At 36.3% G+C, this 12,250-nt stretch overlaps 1 long non-coding RNA gene across 1 annotated transcript; it reads right to left on the bottom strand.

The window, feature by feature from the left end:
- Positions 1 to 1,224: 1,224 nt before the first annotated feature.
- On the bottom strand, positions 1,225 to 11,914 carry LOC128812829 (uncharacterized). The gene is made up of 3 exons (XR_008438846.1): positions 11,850 to 11,914; positions 6,507 to 6,554; positions 1,225 to 2,183 (listed from the first exon to the last, which is right to left on the bottom strand). It is a non-coding gene; the product is annotated as an uncharacterized LOC128812829 (long non-coding RNA).
- Between the last annotated feature and the right edge of the window lie 336 nt (positions 11,915 to 12,250).

Here is a 12,250-nt window from a genome sequence, read left to right on the forward strand (position 1 = left end):
GCTTTGAATCACCCCTATAAGACAATTGCCTCTGTCCAATAACTACAGGTCTCTTAGGTCTCTACATTTCATTAATCGGAATCGTAACCTTAGTGAGGTGTCCAAAGTGAGCCAAAGCTGTGAGTGTGCGTCTTGCCGTACTTGACAAATGATTTGAAGTGGGTGCACTCGCCTCTAGGAACAGGCCCAGTCAAGAAGAAGATATATATTTGTTTGAATTTGACTGCAGAATGAGGACATGCTCTAATTATAATGTTCGTACAGCTGCTGTGCTTCAAAATAATTCCAGGCCCCAGTCCTGGAAAAAGATTTGTTGTGAGGTACTCTTTGGCCTTGAAGAGTTTTATTGACTTCAACAGGCCTACGAGTATGTATTGGTGCCAAACACTGCAGCTGCAATAATTAATTAAGCTTGAGCTGTCTAAGTGTGGGAAAAGGTACAGTATTTCTAATTCTTTTGATCCAGATCTGCTTTGCTCCATGTGAAGATCTAAAACTTTATGGCATGTGAACATCATGATAACCCTGAACACCATTTTAATGGTCAGCACACTGCATACACAATGGTAAGTGTGCCTCAATACCATGAAAAGGTTAATCCATCATCTAATCAGTTTACAATTCCATTCCTCATTCCCATTTTAAGTATGCACAAAGTGATGGCTTGAACTTGAATACATGTAACTTATGCAAAATACTTGATTATTTACATAGTAGGTTTTTTTTTTTTTTTAAAGAGGGATTCTTTTGGATTTCGTGGACTGTAGGATAGTTTTAGGTTCTAACATACTGCTAAAGAAAACTATCTCTGAACCCATCTCTATCCTCCTCTTCACTCACTATTTTTTTTCATTTTTTAGAATATATTTAATTTTCCTGCAGCTGTCTTCACATATGCCATTTATCTCAAGTACTTCCATAGTCACTTGTCAGCCTCCTTATCAACCATTGTCCTACTCTTGGACCAGCAGTGCTGGAAACACCAGCTATGTAATAAAATTTCACACCTTCTTGTGGGAAAAATGAGATAGGAAGCAGCAACATGAGAGGAGAGATGACTCTGAGACTCAGGTAGGCAAAAATATTACTTTTATTATTATTATAATTTACAGAATAATCTTGTTAACAAAGTTGAAAGCACCACAGATTTGAAACTGGTTTTCTAGACCCTCACCATGGGGGCTAGGAACAAAGTATTTCCAACTTAAAAGTTGGTGCTCCAGAATATGTTAGTAACAAGGGTTAAATTCCATGGCCAAGGAATCACTCAGTCTTGCTGATACATCTGCCTTGTTCGTAATAAATCTACAGGAGTCATTAGCAAAATCTGCTCCCAGCTACATACCCTGTGGTTAAAGTTCCTTTATTTCTCATAGGCTTGTCCAGAACATGTCTGATCAGGACATGGGCAAGAAAATTTCAAGAGAAATTCAGGATACTTTAAGCTATGTCTTTGTAAAGCAATGCTGAAGCCATGTCAGCTGGAATGGTGGAAGATCATATCCTCTTGCTAGAGAGGGTAGCCTGCCAGGCTGCATGCTAAACTGCTTTGTTATTTATCCTCTGCATGCTTGAGGAACATAAAACGTGTGTTCCCACCAAATTAGGTAAGTGTAGAGCACTACCATTGTTCTTAACCCCAATGGCTTGCAAACTGAACTAAGAACAAACAATAACAGATTGATATAGAAGTAAGTAAGATTCCTCATACAAGTAAGAGGAATGATAGAGTGATAAAAACAATGGCAATTTCAGAATTATTTCAGCTTTTCAGAGCTTCATCTTTTTGACTGCCTTTTTTTTCTCTCTTCTTGGCATTGTTTGACTATGAGACACTCTACAAATGGTATTCAAATAGATTTTTCTGTGTAACATCTAAATCTTTTTGGTCTTCAATCAGAATGAAAAATATTACTGAAGAACAATATTATTAAGATGAATTTTTCAGCTTACTGCATACGTTATTCCTATTACAGCATCTGGAAAGAAGAGATCTGCCAGGTATTTTAGAACGTGTAAATTACAGTTGACAAGGATAATTGATACTCCTGGGCTGACTTTTCTCTGTGGTCAACTGGGAGTTTTGGAGCAACACAAGTTTTTACAGATCCTTCAGCTAAATTGAAAATCCAAATGTAGAATGCTGCACTAAGATGCACTAAGATGTGGATTTGAGGAAGTTCCTGAAAAAATATTAAACCCACAGTCAGTGAATAGGTTCTACTGTCATATGGATATATTATACTGGTATTTTTCTTCTAAATAGGGTACAATAATCACTGTGGCTGACAGTTATGGAATGATATCACATATATAAAGCACAGAAACATTTCACATCCCACTTCACCTAGTAGATGGTTGGGCACTGGAAGGAGGTCCCCAGGGAAGCGGTCACAGGAGGAAACCTGGCAAGGTTCAAAAAGTGTTTGGACAATGCTCTCAGGCACATGGTGTGATTCTTGGGATATCTTGTGCAGTACCTGAATTTTGATGATCTTCATGGGTCCCTTCAGGATATTCTATGGTTCTATGATTCTATGACTTTGCAGAGAAGTGGAAAGCAAGTATACAAGCATTTCTATACTCTAAATCTTACCTCACTGAAAGTATTTTCCTGGAGTGCTCATGAATGCATGAAGATGTACGTAGGAAGTCTAGTGTTTTATCTATAAAAATGGTCTTGCAGACTATCCTTGCATGTTTTAGTAGATGATCATTGTAAAATGACCTGAGGGCAGGATTCAGGTCCTTGGTCATAAATGAAGAAACAAGCTTGAAACCCACAACCAGCTGCTCAAACTCTGCAAAATCATAGGACTTAAATGAGGCAACTGTTTTGTTTTGGTTTTGGCTGTGTTTTAAGGATTGATTTTCACAAGTATACAACTTCCATCCACTGAGTGGGAAGCTTAAATTCTGTACTCTTACAGTCTTATCTCAGAAACCCATTTATAAATCCTCAGGTCTTTTATGCTTTGTTTCCCTGTGTTGGTCATAACTCTAATATTTATTTTCATCATGTGAAAATTAATGAAATTTTTAATTTCTTATTGTGTCTTTTTTTTCTCTCTTTTGTATTTTCTTCTGTTTTGAAAAAGAATATTGGAAAATAATTTCCATTATAACTAGTGGGCCAGAACCCAGCTGAAGAGTTCACAGGTCTCCTAAAAAGAATCAATTACATTTGCAAGTGAGACAAAAAATGGGGATGATTGTTTGAGTCTTGGGTTTGTGCAACATTTTTAATAATCACTGAAAATCGTCTCAAATGTCTTTAAAAAATGGTGCATTTTTAAGACTCTTTGCACCTTGTCTTAATGATTTGGGATAGAAATATTTTAGCACTTATTTTAAGTGCATGCTTGGTCATATATGAAGCAGTGATAACACTTCTTCGGGAAACAAGCCCATTGCTTATAAAGAAAGTTGCAAAATTAAAAGGACATGTTCTGCTCCTCCCTCTCCTGCGAGAAATCTGCAGAGTCTTTGATTTTAGCCATGTTGCCTTATTACTTGACATAACATGAGTACTTTGGAATGCATTTCTAAGAATTTATAGAAGGACATAAATAATGATTTTTAAGAGCCATTGTCAGTTTTAATGTACATAGAACCATTTAAAAATCTAATTCAATTAGCTGATCCAGAGATTGCTTCTCTGATATCCAGAACTATTTCTCTGGATATTTAAATCAATCAAAAGGCATCCTCAGTGCTGTCTTTCAGTTAGTTTATTTTCATCCTATACTGACCTTCATCTAGCATTTAGGAAATTTGTGAAGTTATATTAAAGTTATCAGTGGTAAGACATAAAATAGAAGATAGATCTGCTACTTCAGATGTGTTTTCACATTGTTAAATATGGCAGTGCAAATAAAATTAACCATCATGAAAAACCACTGAACACTTTACAGGTATGCTGTATGAACAAGACATTTTCCAGAAAATTGCATTCTTCAGCTGTGCGGGCAAATTATCTTCAGTTTGTTTGGAAGAAACTTTATGTCTTAGGAAGATTGTCTTTCCAGAACCATATAAAAACCACGTGAGGACATACTATAAACACCTTTTAGACATCACAGGTTACCTAGAGCAGAGTTGTCAGAAGAGCTCATCACTGGCACAATTTTCCTCTCAGCAACTTCAGAGACAGCAGGACAAATAGGAGAAAAAGCCACCAATAGTTCAATGGTGTCTGGAAATCCAGAGGCATCAAGACACTTGGCTTACAGTAAAACAAAATTTTTCACCAAGGAGATTGCAGTGAACTGAAGCCACCTCTAACTTCCAAAAGGTGTTAGGGCATAAACTGGCATTCCATGGGAGGACAGCAATCCAGTATCACTGCAGTTCACAGATAGAAAGCACAGCAGCAAAGTCTCTATTTAGAGGAAACTACCACAGTGTTAAGTTTAGGCATATGGAGGGGAAAGTCGACACACTCCACCAATATTTTCCTGGACACCATTTTATGACCCTCTAGACCATGTGTCTTATGGACCTGAGATGCAAAAATATATTAATTGACTTCTTCACACCTCTGTTACACAAAACACAGTCTCCGTGACCTTTACTGAATATACCAAATTGCAAGTTAGAGCTCTTCTGGGCCCTTTCTAAGCTAGCCTTTGGAATATCAAAAACATAGCCACCTTGAAAACTGTTGATTAAACAATTTTCTCCTCATTTAAATTACTGACTAAGCAAGATCTCTGCTTTTCAAACAGAACACATAGAGCTCTGCTTTGAATAATTTCAAATTCCATGTTTTGATATAAGTACTGAAGCTTTTGGAATATTTTATTTCCAATATTTTTATTTTATTTTGAAAACAAAATGCTGCTTTTGCATTCTGGAGGAGCTGGGAAAATGGTGTCCTCCTCTTCTCTAGTTATTTCCAAGACCAAATTTTGTCTTCTGTGACAGCTTGAAAGAGGATTTGCTATCCAGCTGGAAGATCTTGGTGGCAGGTTAGTTGTAGAAGATGTCTAGGTTTATCAGGTTTATTAATACTTGGTAATTATCCCTTATATCAGCCCACCACTACATACAAAGCTACAACAGAAACATATTAGAAATCTATTGAAGAATGACTTCCATTATTAATTTCTTAAGACTTTTCCCTCAGGGGAAGAAATACTTGAATAAATGCTAAAAATGGCAACGCTATCACTGTGACATCCTAAGCAAAGATCCACCTGAAAACCCACCATGCTTTTCTAGAGAAGATTGACATCAACAGAAAGGGGCAAATTTTTGTCCTGTAGAGTGAAGAGGATTTTGCTTGTTTGTTTGATTTCTTTTTCACTTATTTTAAAGACAGGCTAGAGCCACATGAGTCCAGCAAGATGGTCAGAAAGCCTCATGAAAACAGCACACCAAGCATGTACCTCCCCTCTTGTCTTCAACTGTAGCACTGCTCCTCCACTGTCAGAGATGTTAATCCAAATTAGTGTGAGCATCAATTAACTGGGTTCTGGGCTGTGGTGCTTGGCTCATTTCTTTCCACTGTCATGTCATAAATAGTTCCTGTTCTCTCAGAAAGGAGAAACTGTGTGGGACATAAGCAGTGACTTCAAGCTTTTGTTGAAAGTAAATACAGGAACTGACTAAAGGATTGTGAAAAATATATGCATTGTTAAGTTTAATTTGAGAATAGTTGCCATATCAGGCATCGAAATCTCTTCCTACACTCTGCTTTTGGAACAAATGAAAATTAAAATATTAAATTTTTTTTGTCAATGAAGAGTAAAAGGAGCAGTCTCTCTGCATATAATGCATTTAAATACCAATTGTCTGCCACTTCTCAGCAACCTAACATTGTTAAATTACCTTTTAATCACTCTGTTTGGTATTTGATATGTAGCAGTAAAATGTTTATACTGCGAATTGTACAGTAAACCTTCAGTTTAGGAGCAAATTAATAGTCTGGAACCGTGAGAATCTGACTGTATCTGAATATTGATGATCTCACTTTCTGAGTCTCTCTGGGATTGGGGGTGTGAGGTGTTGATCATTGCTTCTCACTGATAAGCAAAATATTTCCAGAGCGTGAAGAATTCTGTGGTGTGTGAGAAGGATAAACCATAATCTGCATCAACACACTAACTTCTCCTCTGCCATTTGCATTGAAAATCAGGTAGAAGTTATGCTAAGCTCTCTATTATAGCCTCATGTATGTGAAAGGTCTTCCCCTTCATTTGAATAAGGCCTCTTATGCATGTGAAAAAAAGCACATTTAAAAGGAAGGTTCCTTTAATTAGGGTGGCATTTAGAATTCTTAAATGTTCACTTTTTGTGATGCTAAATTGTGGAGTATTTTCAAATATGTTGTAGTAGTCATTTTCATTAGCCATTTTTATTTTTATTTATTTTTAAAAGGAAATGACATGCTCTACAATATGGAGTGAAGGAGTAGATTAATATTACTAGCTAGATTAAGGAAAATTTAAATCAGAGTGTTTGATGAAATGTAGGAAAATGTTTAAATATAGGATTAGACTTACAATATAGAAAGCAGTCAAGGAGATCAAAAGAACTGTGTTCAGAAAGTCCTATTAAAAAGAGAGGAAAAAAATCTATTGAGTGAATTCTTATAACTAAATGATTAAAGTGTTTTTAATATATTACATTCAATCTGACTTAAAAATAAAAATAAACAGTAAAGAATGTGCACAAAGTAGAGATTGTATTAATTTTTGTGCAAAGACCGAGTGACTGGTCCTATGTGAAGCTGTCATAAAACACATATATGAGACTGTGGAATTTAACTTAAAAGGAGTTCCCTGAAGAATAATTTTAAATCTTCCATGCAGCTTTATGGAGACAGAAGTTAACTGATTGGCATCTGTATGAATATGGATTTCTTTAAATCCATATTTGATTTTTCTACACCTTAAAAAAAATCAAATGTAACTTATTAAATACACCTTAAGCAAACCTTTGGAAGAACATGTTTAATCCTCTAGGGAGTCAATAGAAATGCCTCTAACTTTGGTATTGTACAACTACCCAAGATCATAGGAGACACGTCCATAGCTGTCAATGTCTTCTGTATCTCATCAATCTAGGTTTGTTTTATCTTGTTTTGTTTTTAATTAATGTTAGACTGAGTTCTTGAGTCATTGTTAACACTCAGTGTTGACAGGATCCTGCATGCTTCTTTTATTCCCCACTGGAAATATTTACAAGAAATGCACAGGGAACAATGTGGATTGAAATTTACTTTTCATGTTATACAAAAGTTTTTTCCTATTTTGATAATCTGAGACTTTAGCAGGGTTTCATTATATAGAATAAGCAAATAGTGGACACATAAAAATTGTACATCTTTATGTGCAGTGCGCATCACCTGTAAAATGCATTTCCCACACTACTGATCTATTTTTGTTTTAGTGCTTTAAAAAACAAAAATAAAAAAGAATATTTAATGTACTGTACAACCCCTCAGTGCTCACATGAACCACAGAATTCCTTCTGGCTTGATTCCCTAGTCCTTCATTTACTCAAATAAAAATCTCTACAGAAGTTATGAGCTTCAATCAAAATGCAGAAAAATTTGTATTTCAAAGTCCTATTTTAATTTGGCATGATTATTCACTAGTCCGTGTGGACATATTTTCCTAGTTTACTTCAAATCCAGGTGTGTTTGGTACAAATACAAAAACAAAGAGGTAATTTCATTAAGGCTTGCCCTTCCCATCCTTCCCATCAGCCCTTCCCAATGACATTTATAGCCACGCTTTCCAGATACCATCTACAGCACAAGTGCTGTTGGTGTGTGGAAAGGACTCTTCTCCAGTTTCATATTAGAAGTAACTCCTGCTATCAGGCCAAACAGATGATAATGTCTTAATTAATAAACAGTAGAGGAGATACATTCGTTACTTAGTTCAATAACTACAAAATACAAGAAGAAGTACTTTCCCAAATACATAAATGTTTTTATGTATTGATGTAAATGGGTAGTTTCAGTTTTCCATTTTTATTGAATGAATTTCAAGCATGATTAATTAATTGTTTTTTCTTGCTATAGCATCACAAAGGCATGGTCAGTTGATTAGTTTATTAATGCACAGTGACAGTGTTTGAGGGCTGCGTTCAGAGTCTGGGATGTCCTGTAATCAGACACATGGACCCTTAAAAAGTAAAATTTCAGTAAAGTGTCCAGTTGTTCCTACAGCATCTTTAGTTCCACAGATTGGAGTTAATTGTGAGAATACCTTTATATAGAGATACCAGTACAGTGCTATACTACACTGTACTACATTCCTCGGCACTGTGCCTGCTGGTGAGGCTACACCTTGAGTCCAGTGTCCAGTTTTGGGCCTCTCAATTCAGGAAGGATAATGAGGTGCTGTAGTGAGTCTAGAGGAGGGCAACGAAGCTGGTGAAGTCTAATGAGGAGCAGCTGAAGGAGCTGGGGTTATGTAGAGGAGGTTCAAGGGTGGCTCTCTACAGGGACCTGAAATGAGGGTGTAGTCAGGTGAGGGTTGGTCTCTTCCCCAAGGTAACAAAACTGGATGGGAGGACAAAGTCTTAAGTTGTGCCAGAGGAGGTTTAGGTTGGACATCAGAAAGAATTTCTTCAAAGGAAGAGTGATTAGAAATGGGAATGGAATACCCAGGGAAGAGGTGGAGTCACTATCCCTGGAAGTGTTTGAGGAAATACTCGAAATGGCAATTATTGCCATGGTTTAGTTGATATGGTGATCTCTCGTCATTGGTTACACTCAGCGATCTCAGAGATCTTTCTCAACCTAACTGTTTCATTAATTCAGTGATTTGGTAGTTTTTGTGCCCTTTGGTACCACTGTGAGTACAGCTCAACATTGCAGCTACAATCCATCAGCTGGCAGTTGATATTCTGCAGCAGAATGGGAGATGTGCTGGCTGCAAGGTAAACAGAAACAGCAGTGTAAGAAGGTGGAAAGGAGGGGAAAAAATTTTGGAGGCCAAGAATATTCAGGAGCTCAAAAGTAGAAGAAATTAAGGTGAAAATATCTGAAAGTAGCTTCTCAAAAACATAGTTTGAAATAATGGAAGATACCATAAATCCAAATAGTTAGGGGGCAAAAAACACCAGCAGTGTAGACTGTGCACCTGGCAAGCCTGAAAGAACAGGTGACCATGCAAATCTTTGAAAAAGCCACTAGGTTCATGGTTTGCAGTAAGTAAGCATAATCCACGTCTGTTTTACCAGGTGTCTCTTTCTGGAGGAAGCCCAAAGGCTGGCTTGCTCCTTACTTTTCTTTCTGATGCTTCACTACTGACTTCATCAGTTTCTATAGCACATTTACAGAACTTTTTCTTTATGCTTTCTATCCTGGCATTTGAGAAGACTCATGATTCAGGTTTTTATTAATTCCTTCCTGCAGTAAGACAAAGTGTGAAAATTATAATTGATATTGAATATATTTGGCATTTAACTACAGTGAGACACATCTGAGCTGAATGTGACATACTATCACTCTATTAACTTCCAAATGTCTTGTCAGTAAGTTCCTAAATTTACATATTGACAAACATTCTTGAAAAACATGTTTAATCAATCCTGCACAGGAGAGAGGTTTTGTTATTGTGATGTGCAGTAAGTACTTTAATGAAAGCAGAGATAGTAATTTGTAGAACTAGAAACTGGAAAGAAGCTGCTAGGTGTCCAGGAATCAGACCTAGGACAGAATATCTTCATACTAACATTAATGCTTTAACACAAAAGAGAAAATGAAATTATAATAAAAGCCATATGTAATATATTCTAAAAAGAATCAGATGATCTCAGAGATAGACAAAGTAGAAATGGGATAGCATCTGAAATTTGAACTATTGATTTTTTTTCTGTACAGATATAATCTTTTGATGTATCAGACAAGCTATTGCTGGATACAATATATTATACCAAGTCCCCATTTTGAAGATGAATTACACCAATAAAATACAGATGACTGCTACAGTAATTGGGAGAATGGAAAGCACAACTGATGAAGAGTTAAACAAATGGGGCTTCTTGCCTTGACAAAATAAGGGGTAAGAGGCTATAAAATGTACTGTTGCTATCCATAGGTGCAGCAGAAGAATGGAAGAGAAGACAGACTACAAAAAAGACAAAGAGTGATGAATTACATAGGCCTAAATAAAGTTGTGGTCAAAGAACTGCAGGGCCATGAACAAGATTAGGAAAAAGTCGGAAGTATTTTAATTACCCTAGAGTAACCAGTGGAGGAGAAATGAGCTTGATGTCCTAAAAATAATTTCCTCTCTCCTTCCTTTAGTAAGAAGAATAATTTTTCAGTGAAAGCCAGGATTTAGTGCAGCTACTTTCCTAGATTAATTTACACATGGTTTATTAATTAACTTAAGACATTCTGGCCTTTATCACAAAACAGTGGGATTCTGTGTGTTTATGTACATAAACTTAATGACAGAGGCTACAAACAAATACTTGCTGTTAGTGTATGAAACCCGTGTGCTATGGAAGCTCATTTGTACACAGTAAAAGGCATCTGAATTACACAGTAGATGACTTCCATGTGGAAGGATCTCTTTGATTACTTTCATCTCACAGTGTGTTAATATTGCTGACATGGTAAATCACTCCTGACTTAAAGGATGCATTGAATTCACACCTGTAGCATATGACAAAAGAAGTTTTCCATGTAAATGTATCCTGAAATTATGAGGAATCTAACTGCAGGCTGTGCACATGAAGGTAACTACCTCCCAGGAAAGACCTCCTATCACAAGTAAAAGGATTCCACTGAGGAAATTTCTGGTATTCCTGGCATGTTAAGATCTTACATGATAAACTTTGTCTTTCCTTTACCTATAAGTCTTAGGTATGAAAGTTCAGTCCTGCTGTTCAACAAGTAAAGCTTAAAAATTTATAGCCTGGTTCACTTCTCTATCAGAGCAGTATGAAACAGGGGTCACAACATGGTATAGCCCTTTTAATTCAAACAGTAGATATGGTATGCAGCTAATGAGCTTTCAGAAGAATTGGATAAAAACTTACACTGAATCTTAAATCTGTGAAGATGATTCATAGAAGTTGGTCAAAATCTTTTACATTGTCCCATTGTAAAAGTCCAAGGGTCATTCTACAAAGTTAGTAGTTGACAGATGTAAATGAATCAAACAATTGAATTTAGCACAGCTCATAGTAATTTCAGGACCCTTATTTTGAATGATACTTTGAGGTGTAATAATAAGATATGGAAAACTTTCTTCTCTATCTGCCACACTTAGCCCAGCAGGGTGGAGCATGCAGGTAAAAAAGAAATTCTTCAAAGGAAACATTGGCTCTCAGGAGGTGTGTATGATAGCTGAGTTCATGTACAAAATCTGAACTATACCTGCCTATAAAGTAAACAAAAATATATTAATTTTAAACAAAACTACATTTATCCATATCCCCCCAAGTGTAAATATGTGTGAAAACACGTCTAAAAATAGAGTTCAAAGACAAATGCCTTTCCTATGGGGATCAATGAGAGAGAATTTCTTTTCATCTCAGTAAAACCTCAATTCAAAAGGAATGCTGAAGCCTTTGGGGAAATACCTAAAAACAATGTTAAGATGTTTCAAAAACTGTTTTCCACAATTTTGAAACAACCTCACCTGAGTTTAAAATTCTGAGGTGCGACAGACCTTGTTAAGTAATTTAAAAAACAGAAGCAAAAGTATCAATACAAACCCAGTAAAACTCTCAGATGCCTGTTTCCTTTCTATGCCTAAAAGCAAATATATACCTTCAGCATTGTTTCACTCAAAAAAAAAAAAAAAGTTCTAATAGGGAATAAACCCCACTGTTCAAGGTACTGCCTGAAGCTTCTATGAAAACCTTTTCCATACCTTCTGCACTCTTGGAGAAGTCCCTCCATGAAGTTAAATTTCCTCCTCTGCCTCTAGACAAAGAACTACAAGTAATGAAATGAACATAGTAATTGTACCCTGAAATCACAGGCATCCTCACTGCAGGGAGCACCTTAAATCACATGCTTGACTGGTACTAGACCTAAACTTTAATGAGCCAGACCCACACTCAGTCTAGTACCAGGCATGTGTCTGGTATACAGACCATTTATTCAATATTCTAGGAAACACTTACATTAATTGAGGCAGACTTGCCATTGTTAAACATGAGCTATGGCAAATGTTGCCTATGGACCCACTCTTCATTCAACTCCCAAAAATATAATTTCGTGAGAGAAATTTTTGTTGTAACTAAGTTCATTCCCTTCTATGTATACTTT

The sequence above is a fragment of the Vidua macroura genome, chromosome 1 (genome assembly GCF_024509145.1).
Source record: "Vidua macroura isolate BioBank_ID:100142 chromosome 1, ASM2450914v1, whole genome shotgun sequence".
Lineage (NCBI taxonomy): Eukaryota > Metazoa > Chordata > Aves > Passeriformes > Viduidae > Vidua > Vidua macroura.